Raw genomic sequence first — 13,212 nt, 5'->3', positions numbered from 1 at the left:
GAAACATGACTAGAATAACAGAAAACGAGCCATTTATTGAGGCTGGCAAAATAACTGTAAACAAAAGGCAAAATGCAAGGCTAATAATAAACTAAACTGGGTGAGCTAAATTAACTTAAAAACCTACAACAGGAACATGGACTTGACATGAGGGGACTTGACATGAGGGGACTTGACGCAAGTTCTTGGCTTGCAAACAAAGCAGATGATCTGACAATGACACACTGAAAACACTCCGAAACCGGGAAGAAAAAGGAAAAGAGAAAACAAAAAAATCCAAAGTGGAATCCCAGACCAAAACACAAACATATGAGACCACCTAACCCAACCCTGGGGGACAAGGCAAAAAGTCCAATATTCAAAGTTTCAGGAGGCCGACACAGATGACAGCAGTACAAGAGTCCACACGGTTCAGGTGGCCGACCAGGTGGCCGACCAGGAGGCCAACGGTTCAGTGGTCCATAGTTCAAGGGTTCAGGGGGCCGGCCACGAGTCCAACGGTGGCGATGGAGCAGATCAGGAGGCCGACAACGTGGAAAATGGCAGTGGCGAAGCGGGCATGGCTGACCACACCTGGAGAGCCTGGCGACTTGGGTATGTACGAAGACGGACAGGGGGCTTGGCTGGCGGTCGACGGCGGCGTGGGCACGTACGAAGACCGTCAGGCGGCTTGGCAGGTGGTCGACGGCGTGAACAAGAATTGGCTGGTGGTCGACGGCGTGGACGATAATCCTTGGATGGTTTGGTTGGTTTCCGTCGACAGGCTGTCCTCACAGGCTCCGGAAACAGCCGCGCTGGACCTGGACGTGGCTTGGCAGGTGGAAGGAGACCAGGCTGAGGCGTGGCAGGCACAGGCGAGGCGTCGTCCTCTGGCTGGGTCGCGTCGAGACCCGGTGGCAGCATGGCGGCTGCAGGTGGTAGACCAGGTGGTGGCGCTGCAGCAGATGTGGCAGGATGCTGGACGGGCTCGGCTGAACCTCCAGCCGGCGTGGCATGGCCAGGCAAGGCGTCGTCCCCTGGCTGAGGCGTGGCAGGGCCAGAAGCCGAGGCTGGACCAGGCGTGGCAGAAGCAGTGGCATGTGGCTGGACGGGCTCCTCGGGCCCTCCAGCGGACACTGGAAAAGGCTGTACAAACTGCCACTCAGCCCCTGGCTCCAACCTGGCCTGGATTACAGTCCCACAGCGGCTTAGCTGAGCCTGATGGCTAGCATCTCCAGTGCAAACAGTCTTATAACTTGGCTTCTTGAAAGCATAGTTCGTGGCATGATCAATGCACAGAGATGCTAGATAATTTTGCAAAGGGATAAGATGGTCCGAGGAAGACTTGGCCGAAACATTCTCAGTCTTAGTAATTTCAAAATCATAAACACTCTTTTTATAGCCGGGCCCATGAACTGGTAAGGCAGTGTTAGTTTTAATATTCACCTTAGAAAAAACATGAGGAGCCAAAATATAGTCACTCACCTTTGTGAGGTACGTTAACGACGTGAACGCCACTTTTTTCTAGAAGGAGTTGTGACTGAAGCAGGGCTAATTGTGGGGTCTGGCTCCTCATCCTCTGACCACAACCTCGCCAGAAATGAGGCTGGAGATGTGAAGTCTGAATGAGACTGTGAGGGTGAGTGACTAATCCGTGATGGCGAAGAGGAAACTGGCGAGCTGGGGGGCAGTGCCGGCACCGAAGGGAGGGGCGCAGCGGTGGATACGACTGGTTGTGGGGTTGCTGTGACTGGTAGGTGCTGGAAGCCATTACATGACTCGACAGTTCCTGGGCCTGCAGCATCTCTTTTATCCTTGTAAAAGCATCAACTATGGCAGGTGAGTCCGGGAGCTGGAGGAGGCGGGGATCCCACTTCATAATAGCCTCAGCGACGTTTACCATTACAAGCTTGCTCTTCAAATCGGGTGCTGTGAGGACGCGGTTGAGGATCGCTTGGATCCGAGCCATCTCCTCCAGACACTCGGTGAGAGCTGAGTCTGCTGGGTCCATGACTGGTCAGATCATTCTGTCACAATCAGCAGGGCTGACTGTGTGTAGAGTGAAGGGTGGACCCAAATGCAGATGGAAACAAAATGTGAAACATGACTAGAATAACAGAAAACGAGCCATTTATTGAGGCTGGCAAAATAACTGTAAACAAAAGGCAAAATGCAAGGCTAATAATAAACTAAACTGGGTGAGCTAAATTAACTTAAAAACCTACAACAGGAACATGGACTTGACATGAGGAGACTTGACATGAGGAGACTTGACATGAGGAGACTTGACATGAGGAGACTTGACATGAGGAGACTTGACATGAGGAGACTTGACATGAGGAGACTTGACACAACTTCTTGGCTTGCAAACAAAGCAGACGATCTGACAATGACACACTGAAAACACAGGACTTAAATACACAGAAGGTGATTAGGGGAAGTGGGAACACATGGAGGAACAGCTGACTGACATGAGCCTAATGACAGTACAGGGGAAGTGAAACTAAATACAATGAACAAAGAACACACGACTCCTTCAAAATAAAACAAGAAACACTGAAACTAGACATGACAACACAAGCTTAACAGACCTAACACGTGATGAACGATACAAGAACTCAAACATAGAAACCAAGGAAACAATAAATAATAACTGCCTTTCCTTAACTAAAGCTAAATAGGAATGACACAAACTAATCACATATCTAAAATGAGACAAATACAAAATGAACTCAGAGCGCTGGGTCAGAGACCCAGCCTGTGACATGGTGGATAACAGAGGCCTCCAAAAATATCGGAGCAATTTTGCAAATATGTGATGTCTTGATAAATCAAGAAGATATTTGATGTTTACACAGCTAAATTCTCACCTGAAATATATTTTTAATTTTGTTTATTTTGTGACCCAGAAAGAGTAATAAGAGTAATATTAAAGCCAAAAAATGTAGCTGTGTAAACTTCAAATATCTGCTCGATTCATCAAGACATCACATATTTGCAAAGGTGCACTGACGCTTTCGGAGATGTCTGTTACCCACCGGCTCCATCAAGTCTTTCTTTAATAACATAAGCACTAAACTGCTTTTATATTTAACAAACATTTCTGCTGAATTACATTTTAAATAATAATAATAATAACAATAGTATTTGTTTTGTTAAAAATGTGTTTAAAAATGGTTTTGTTTTGAAACAGTTGTTCAATTCAATTCAATTTTATTTATGTAGCACCAAATCACAAAGTAGTAGTTGTGAAAGCTATAAACCAGATTAGTGGCTTGTTAAATGGTTAAAATCTAGATTGGCTTTATAGTTGAAAATAAAGTAATTTAGCTTGTCCTTCTAAAGAATTCAGTTAAATTCCACAGTTGAATCATAAGAAACATTATGTTACATATAAACACTGCCAAATGTTAGATCTGGTTATTGTGCTTATTAGAAACTTTATAAATTGGAAGTTAGCTTTTAACAAGCATGTAATGATTATATTTAAATTAGGTAGTCTTTTTTTAAAAAACACATCTCTTTAGGCCTAAACTGACAGTGTCAATACCACACATTCAGACACAGTAGTAGATGGTGTTTTTAATACTATATGTATTCTTCTAATTTGGTTGTATGCGGTGTACATTGACCTTCTGTATGGAAAAAATCTCCATACTGATTTTTCACTCTTTTCAGTCTGGCTATCAAAAGTATCACTCCACCGAGACCGCTCTCTTAAGGGTCTATAACGATTTGTTAATGGCTTCTGATGCAGGAAATTGCTCTGTGATCATTTTGCTTGACCTTAGCGAAGCCTTCGATACCATTGACCACAAAATCCTACTCAACAGGCTGAAGGTTTTGGCAGGCATATCTCGCCCCAGACTGGTTTCCTCCTACTAATCAGATAGGACGTCTTGATGCATTCTCAATCATCCAGGAAAGTAAATCTCCAAAAGTTGATTCAGTTCATACGGACGTAGCGTTTTGTGGGAGAAACGTTTCGTCACTCATCAAAGTGACTTCTTCAGTCTCAGCTGACTGCAGAAATAAAGAAGATAAGCTGTTCTGGCATATGGTGTTTTCTGACGTTTATACGGGCCCGTGTATGTAAATAGAATGTAAATTACCCGTGTATGTAAATAAAGTGTAAATCGGCTGTGTAAATTGCTTATGTTGATTATAACTACGTGTGCTGTGAAAAAGATTTAATACAGAAGCTGTGGTTTGTGAGTAATAAGAAAATATGAAAAGAACTATTGATAAGTTTTTTGTTAAGTTAAGGCCTGATCCGTCTGAAATTCATTGCCAGTGCTCTGACTGAAAGCTGAAAAAGCAGCAGTGTATCCAGAAAACATATTATATGCTGCGATAAATGCACTGCCCAAGTGTCCCCTCTCCCCGCGGCCCTTCAGCCGCAGGCAGCAACAAACAGGTCTTCAGAGGAGGCCGATATGATGATTTTGCACCAGTGCAAAAAGTTAGTCTAGAGCCCTGCAGACCCATATGTTGTGAAAAGCAAAGTAAATGACACGGCTGATATTATTCATTCACCTGACAGGAGGCGCCACACACGACTGTGTCATGTGAATATACTAAAGCAGTTTCATTCAAGGGAAGATGCTAAAAAGTCAGCCAGTGGGGGAGAGGGGACACTTGGGCAGTGCATTTATCGCAGCATATAATATGTTTTCTGGATACACTGCTGCTTTTTCAGCTTTCAGATAGATTAAGTCGGCCATCTTGGATACAACTTTAGTTTTTTTCAGTAGGAAGAGGGCCATGTGACACCTCAAACCTATTGGTAATGTCACAAGAAAAACAATGGTGTGCTTGGTTTCAACGTAACTTTATTCTTTCATGAGTATGAGTCTGAGATGGAGGTGAAATATGTGAAGCTGGGCTGTGGTTTACTGCTCTCTTCCTGTCACAAACACTGTTTGACATCTGTTCATCTCTTGGTTTTTGTTCAGGCTGCAGGGATCATTTCTCACTGTGGGTTGCAAACACCCAACAAGAGCAGTAGTAGGTGGCTGAATGATCAGGTCTGATTTTCTCTAGTGTCAAAACACGTGTATACCGTAGATATTTCAATGTTCTTTTTTCTTTCTTCTGGTACCAGTGCACAGAGCCACCACATCGTAGAATCCCGCCACAGCTGAAGGAGGCTTTTTCACCAACTTTCTTTGTCAGTGTTAACCCACCCCGATTCACTTCTGCTGCCATGGTAACCAGTGCTGTAGAGACACAGACAGATAGATGAAGGTTAGTGTGACAGTGTTTGTTACAGGTTGACTTTGTTGGCTCCTGATTGGCTGGAAACACTCACCTGAACACAGACAGCACAGAGCAGCAGCTGGGAGGAAAAGCATTTTGTGCAGTGGTGTTTCCTCTGGTGAACCTGGGGAGAAGTGGCGCTCTGATGCAGCTGAGGCCAAACAAGGACGAGCTGTGAGATCAGACGAGGGCCACGTGGTTTCTAACAGGTCCTCAAAGCTCCCATCAGCCCCTGCGGCCCACAGATAAGACTGCTGCTGCTGCTGATTGAGAGTGCTGATTAGAATTGGCACTATGCACATCGCCATCAGACTCCTACACCTGCCTTTTGACCTGGGAAAAAGGTTTGGTTGTCTGGAAAGGAAATCCATTTAAAATCATTGGCATGCAAAGTAACTCCTCATTTTTGGGGGCCATATGAAATCAAATCTGTCATCAGTCCTCCTGCAGGGAAATTTATATTCCCATTATCCCTGTGAATCCACCCTCCACGTCTCTCAGATCAAACCTTTTCACTCCAGCCCACTGGAGTGCTACTCTATGGTGGTAAATCAGCCTTCATGTTTAGCACTTTGCTTGTTACTCCTTGTGTTAGCCTCTTCTTATGTCTCCAATTTTGATCCTGGTCTAATCTGCCATCACGCTACTGCTGCAAACTCTTCCCTCCTGCTCACCGTTCACCTCCAGTTCATTGGTCAACCGTGAAAAGCTGTTGCTCTATTTACACAAACTCAGGGTATATGCACAATTGAACAGAAATATGAATTACATTTTTTATTTATCAGAGAGGCTGCTTTGTTTAGTATTTTGATTTTGATTTTTGATATGTATTTGATATGTATGATAATGTGCATACTGCTAAACAAGCAGAACACATACAAAAGCAAGAAAATGTTAACATGCAGCATTTATGTACGCAGAGGCAGAAATAATAATGTAATGTATTATATTTAATGTAAATATTTAGACTATTTATTTTATTTGTACACTGTATTTAATTTAAACATGTTCAATTCAATTCAATTTTATTTATATAAGGCCAAATCACAACAACAGTCACCTCAAGGCGCTTTATATTGTACAATAGATCCTACAATAATACATACAGAGAAAAACCCAACAATCATATGACCCCCTATGATCAAGCACTTTGGCGTAAGACAGGGGTCGGCAACCTTTCTGATGATGAGTGCATCTAAAATTTCAGTGTGCCATATGATTGCATTTGCAATAAATTTAATAACGCTCTATATTAACAGTTACTCACTATATGGAACCACTTTATAGAATTATATTTGTTCACAGATGTTGGCAGCTGTCAGTGAATAGTTATCAGCTATTATGAAACAAAAAAGACTTTTTATCCATAACAGCAAATGAACTGTACAACAGAAAATGCAAATGCTATTTATGGTATCCTCACAACAATGATAAGAAAAATAAACTGGGCCAATATGGCATGTTTGTTGATACACATGTTAATGTGATCTCTGGTCTCCCACTCAGAGACACAGGTCTCCCAGTGTCCAGCATTCAGAGGCTACCTGAGGACTCATGTGAGAGAAAATCTGCTCACACAGACATGTAGAGCAAAACACTGTCAATAAGGCCTCTGCAATGTTCTGAAGACAGTTAAACTTGTCAGGCAGTGATGTCCAGCAGGTGAACATGCAGCTCCATGAACACGCACAGCTGTGGATTCCAGCTGCTTCGATGTTGCATTAACTGGCATTAACTTCAATTCAATTCAATTCAATTCAATTCAATTTTATTTATATAGCGCCAAATCACAACAAAAGTCACCTCAAGGCGCTTCACAGATGCAGAGAAAAACCCAACAATCATATGACTCCCTATGAGCAGCACTTTGGCGACAGTGGGAAGGAAAAACTCCCTTTTAACAGGAAGAAACCTCCGGCAGAACCAGGCTCAGGGAGGGGCGGGGCCATCTGCTGCGACTGGTTGGGGTGAGAGAAGGAAGACAGGATAAAGACATGCTGTGGAAGAGAGACAGAGATTAATAACAGATATGATTCAATGCAGAGAGGTCTGTTAATACATAGTGAGTGAGAAAGGTGACTGGAAAGGAAAAACTCAATGCATCATGGGAATCCCCCAGCAGCCTACATCTATTGCAGCATAACTAAGGGAGGATCCAGGGTCACCTGGTCCAGCCCTAACTATATGCTTTAGAAAAAAGGAAAGTTTTAAGCCTAATCTTGAAAGTAGAGATAGTGTCTGTCTCCCGAATCCAAACTGGAAGCTGGTTCCACAGAAGAGGGGCCTGAAAAATGAAGGCTCTGCCTCCCATTCTACTTTTAAATACTCTAGGAACAACAAGTAGGCCTGCAGAGCGAGAGCGAAGTGCTCTAATAGGGTGATATGGTACTACAAGGTCATTAAGATAAGATGGGGCCTGATTATTTAAGACCTTGTATGTGAGGAGCAGGATTTTGAATTCAATTCTGGATTTAACAGGAAGCCAATGAAGGGAAGCCAAAACAGGAGAAATCTGCTCTCTCTTTCTAGTCCCTGTCAGGACTCTTGCTGCAGCATTTTGGATTAGCTGAAGGCTTTTCAGGGAGTTTTTAGGACTTTCTGATAATAATGAATTACAGTCGTCCAGCCTGGAAGTAATAAATGCATGAACTAGTTTTTCAGCGTCACTCTGAGACAGGATATTTCTAATTTTAGAGATGTTGCGCAAATGGAAGAAAGCAGTCTTACATATTTGTTTAATATGTGCGTTGAAGGACATGTCCTGGTCAAAAATGACTCCAAGGTTCCTCACAGCGTTACTGGAGGCCAAGGTAATGCCATCCAGAGTAAGAATCTGGTTAGACACCATATTTCTAAGATTTTCAGGGCCGAGTACAATAACCTCAGTTTTATCTGAATTAAGAAGCAGAAAGTTAGCGGCCATCCAGGTCTTTATGTCTTTAAGACATTCCTGCAGTTTAACTCATTGGTGTGTGTTATCTGGCTTCATGGACAGATAGAGCTGGGTGTCATCTGCATAGCAGTGAAAATGTATGCTATGTCTTCTAATGATGCTGCCTAAGGGAAGCATGTATAATGTAAACAGAATTGGTCCTAGCACTGAACCCTGTGGAACTCCATAATTAACCTCAGTGTGTGAAGAGGACTCTCCATTTACATGCACAAACTGGAGTCTATTAGATAGATATGATACAAACCACTGCAGCACAGTACCTGTAATACCTACAGCATGTTCTAATCGCTCTAATAGGATATTATGGTCGACAGTATCGAATGCTGCACTAAGGTCTAGCAGGACAAGCACAGAGATGAGTCCACTGTCAGAGGCCATAAGAAGATCATTTGTAATTAACTCAGCCACTTAATACGAGACAAACCAGCTGCTCACTAAAGCTTTCTGGTTTGATCAGAAAAGAAAAAATTGGTCCAAGCACCTGAAAGTCCCAAAAACACATTGTGAATTCTGTCTCGAGTCTACGGATGTATCCATGTATCTCCGTGGGGCTGATGCTGAGCGGACAGCTCCTGAAGCTTTTGAGGTGTCGGAATGTGGAAAGCTAACAACGTCCCTCTCACCGCTAGGCGAAGTTATTTTTAGCCAATTACAAGTTGAATCTGGTAGTTGAGGTTGTTAGCTAAGATACTGTCAATGGATAATTGTACTTAGTAGTCAGTATAAGCTTTAATGATATAAGTTTACATGTGATAGAATACTGCATGATGACCTTTTCCTTGCTTAGAACTGATCTTTATAAAACTTGTTCTGATATTTTTCTCTGAATCTTCCCACAGCGACAGTAAGAAGCTGAACAAGCAGTTCTGAGCTCTTACCAGGAAAAAGGGCTGCTTCCCACATTGCAACACACACACACAATCACACACGCACATGCTCACGTATCAACATTCCACTGAACAAATGTATTCATTTTTCTTGTGTATAAATAAAGACAAGTGCAAGAACAGAGCGCTGATCACAGGGCCCCCACTCTCGTGTGAGCGCTCTGTGACCGCCCTGCAAGTAAAAACTACAGCGTCTTCACTCTTAGACTCTCAGCTGAAGAAGTGTCGTTTAGAATAAATCTCTTGACAGATACCGCCATTAAGAAGCGGCACAACTAATGTGTCTATGCGAGCTCATTTGCATTTTATTTTTTGATGCACCTTCTCAGATTAATTCTCTTCGTGTCGTGCCCAGGGCTGGACTGGGACAAAAAATCAGCCCGGGCATTTTGACTAAAGACCCCCAGGTATGATAGGAAAAGCCATAAAGAATTAAAAAAAGCCGCTGTTGTGACAGTGATGTACAGTCTTGTTGGTATATGTATGATTTCTATACATTTTATATCAGATAAAAAATTTGGTTGTAAGATTCAGATAATTATTAAAAGAAAGCGAGACATTTTAAATGAGAATAAGAAAGAAAAGTATTTCTTTGTGCCCCCCCCCCCCCCCCCCCCTTTCCCTTTTAATGCCCTACATGGACCCCTGGCAACACTTTGCTAGACCCGCCCCTGCACAGTTACCAGCTGTCAGCTACTTAGAAAAGGATCCTGGTGTTATTTCTCAGAAACAGTTCATAACCTAACTGCTGTTGTTTAGCTCAACATCCGCTGGTTTCGTCTTTCTGATCAAAGTAGGAGATAAACAAACAAGAGAGAAAAGCTGATCAGCTGATGATTGATCAGTTTCATGATTGAAGAGACAACAGTAGACGAAGGGGGAGAGAATGAGAGAGAAAGAGGCCCTGCAGCGGAAAGACCAGAATAACTCCAGCTTTGTGTCTTTTTCCATTCTAGCTGAAGTACGAGACAAACTGTGTTTAATTCATGAAATGTGTATTTTCTCTGAATACGAGACGATTCTGTTTTTTTACGGGACGGTTGGCAGCTCTACTAACTAACCTTATGAATAAAATAAAGTTCACTATCAGTAACATCACAGCACCCACCCAGCTGTGTAGAAACTCCATCATACTAGTTTTCATTGTTTATATCGTTACAAACAAAACAACAACAACAATAAAAACCCCATCGGCTCATAAAAACTAAAAATCAGTCCAGCTATGAGCGTGCCGGCACGCGTGCCCAGGGTTGCCAACCCCTGATTTAGTGTCTTCGTTGTCACGTTGTCTCTCATTCATGGTTGTGTGTTTCTTCGAGTATTTTCAAGTCTAGTTTTGTATCACCAATCAGCAAATAAAGCTTGTTTTTGAGTTTATATTTTGTTCCTGAAAGTCTGAATTTGGGTCCTTTCCTGCCTGCCCACAGCCGCTCCATGACACATAAGATAATAGTTGAACCAGACAAGGTAGTGTGCTGGAGGAAGAAGATGGCTGCTGAATGCCACATAATTCTTAAGTATAAGAGAAAACTCAGGTCAAATAGTAAAACATGGAACATGAGCAGGAGGCAGAGGGTTCAATGCCTTTTATCATTATTTCATCATTCTTGAAGCAGAGTTCCTGCTTGTAACTGTCATTGTGTTATTAAAGTGGAAAGCCACAGCTAACGGTGTGGAGGCTGCAGAGCAGAAACCCACACAGCCCGTCTGCTGCAGGAGAGCAAGTTTGGATTGGCTGTCAGCATCTTTTTTTCTCTCGTCTAATAACCACTGAGAACAGATTCATATCTGAAGCTGCACGCTCATCAACTCTCCTCCCTCTTTGTACTTTAGATTTTCTGTTGTTGTCAGTAAACCTTTTTCCCCACTGAGCCCTCCACCCACACACAGCTGAACTCAGTACAATCACCCACCTGAGTCTATGTCTTAAAATGACACAGAGGAGTTTCTTTAAAAATCAGGTGTTAGTATTGTTAATATCTGTCAGGACGGTTAGAGGAGCATCGTCATTAAAAATGTTGTCACTGTCACATCAACTCAAACTTATTTTGTATCAGTGCAGCAGTCTATTTAGAAAAAACAACGTTTATTGTTGTTTTTCAGAAAGTCAAGAGCACGCGTATACAATATTAACACATGAAGAGAGAAATTCATTTTTAGTCATATTCCTGTTTCCTGCTCATCATGGCCTGTTGTGAGCGAAAACTTAACATTGTTCTCAGACAAACAAACATCAGAATCGATGTCAAACATGAGAAGCAAAGTCTAAACAGTTCTGGCAAACAATGATCAGCAGAGAGAGCCCACAGCAGCGACCGTGGCTCCGGGGGTTGGGAATCGCATCTGTAACCAGAAGGTCGCCGGTTTGATCCCCGGGCTCTCTGTCCTGGTTGTTGTGTCCTTGGACGAGACACTTTACCCTACCGCCTACTGGTGTTGGCCAGAGGGGCCGATGGCGCGATATGGCAGCCTCGCTTCTGTCAGTCTGCCCCAGGGCAGCTGTGGCTACAACTGTAGCCTCCACCAGTGTGTGAATGAATAGTGGTATTTTAAAGCGTTTTGGTTGCCTTGAAAAGCGCTATATAAATCCAATCCATTATTATTATTATTATTTGTAAAAACCAAGCCAGCAGAGATTCTGCTGGAAACACAGTCGACTGCAGCTTTTTGTCACTTCCACATGCAGCCTCCTGCTCTCCTCCACTTCCAGGTGAAGTGAAATTCATCTTCAACCAGCTGTCTGGATCTCTTTGGACTTCCTGTGACTCACCACAGGATGGCTCTCCTTCTCCTTGAGTCTTCATTTTAAACTTTATGCTGTGAAGAAAATGCCTTTAGTCATACGGCAGTCTTATCTGTGGGCTGCAGGGATTAATAGGGCTTCATGGTCTCTCCTTTGATTCCATTAAAGTTCATTTGTCAGCTGTGAGTTGAGGATTTGAGCTGTTTCTCTCACAGGTGAAGAACACAGATCCTTCCTGGAATCATTCTTGAAGCAGAGTTCCTGCTTGTAACTGTCATTGTGTTATTAAAGTGAAAGCCACAGCTAACGGTGTGGAGGCTGCAGAGCAGAAACCCACACAGCCCGTCTGCTGCAGGAGAGCAAGTTTGGATACAGTCAGTTTGTGCTTCACTCACACGGCTTGTTGTTGATCACACAATGAAAGTAGAATCAAACTCTTCATCTTCAAATCTTTATTGTTCACACAAACACAACTACACTGTTATTGCTGTTTGTTCATAGCTGGACTGGCCCGGTATGCCCGATGGCGATTTTTTGTTTTTATGGGCCGATCGATTTTTTTTTTTTTTGGAAGGGTATAAATAATGAAAGGTGTTGGATTGGCCAATTGGTCATGATCGACTCTGGGGTGGACCAATTACAGCCGAGGAGGTCGGATGCACCCTCCCCCTTGTTTAGCAATCTTATAGACCATAGGTGTCAAACTCTGGCCCGCGGGCCAAATTTGGCCCACAGCCTAATTACATTTGGCCCGCGAAGCCAATCCTAAATTACTATTAGAGCTGTCAAAGGAGCTTGCAAAGAAAAGCGTCTGGACTTCTTTAAGTTACTTGAAGACGTTTCACCTCTCATCCGAGAAGCTTCTTCAGTTCTAAGGTCAAATGGTGGACAGTCCCAGATATAAACCTAGTGGGAGTATCCCCCCACAGAGGGACAAAAGGACCCCCTGATGATCCTCTAATCACCTGAGCCAAGCTGTGAAACTGGGTGTGGGTCCCAATCAGCCAGAGTTTCGGGTGAGTTCATTGTGTTCCAGGCATGTCCCACCGGGAGGAGGCCCCGGGGCAGACCCAGGACACGCTGGAGAGATTATATCTCTCGGCTGGCCTGGGAACGCCTTGGTATTCCCCCGGATAAGCTGGAGGAGGTGGCTGGGGAGAGGGAGGTCTGGGCCTCTTTGCTTAGGCTGCTGCCCCCGCGACCCGGCCTCGGATAAAGCGGATGAAGATGGATGGTCTCTACTGTTGTTTACTGGGTGCAGCTGGATTGGGAGAGGGTCGCCATGGCCATGAGCCAGGGCCGCTTCTGGGACCATTGTTCTGGCCCCTATTTGTTATTTTACAGGAAACCGACGCAAGGGGAGCTGTGGCGGTGGTTGCATGATGGATTCG

Source organism: Astatotilapia calliptera, chromosome 18, assembly GCF_900246225.1.
Source record: "Astatotilapia calliptera chromosome 18, fAstCal1.2, whole genome shotgun sequence".
NCBI lineage: Eukaryota > Metazoa > Chordata > Actinopteri > Cichliformes > Cichlidae > Astatotilapia > Astatotilapia calliptera.
Note: the sequence above shows the minus strand (reverse complement) of the source record.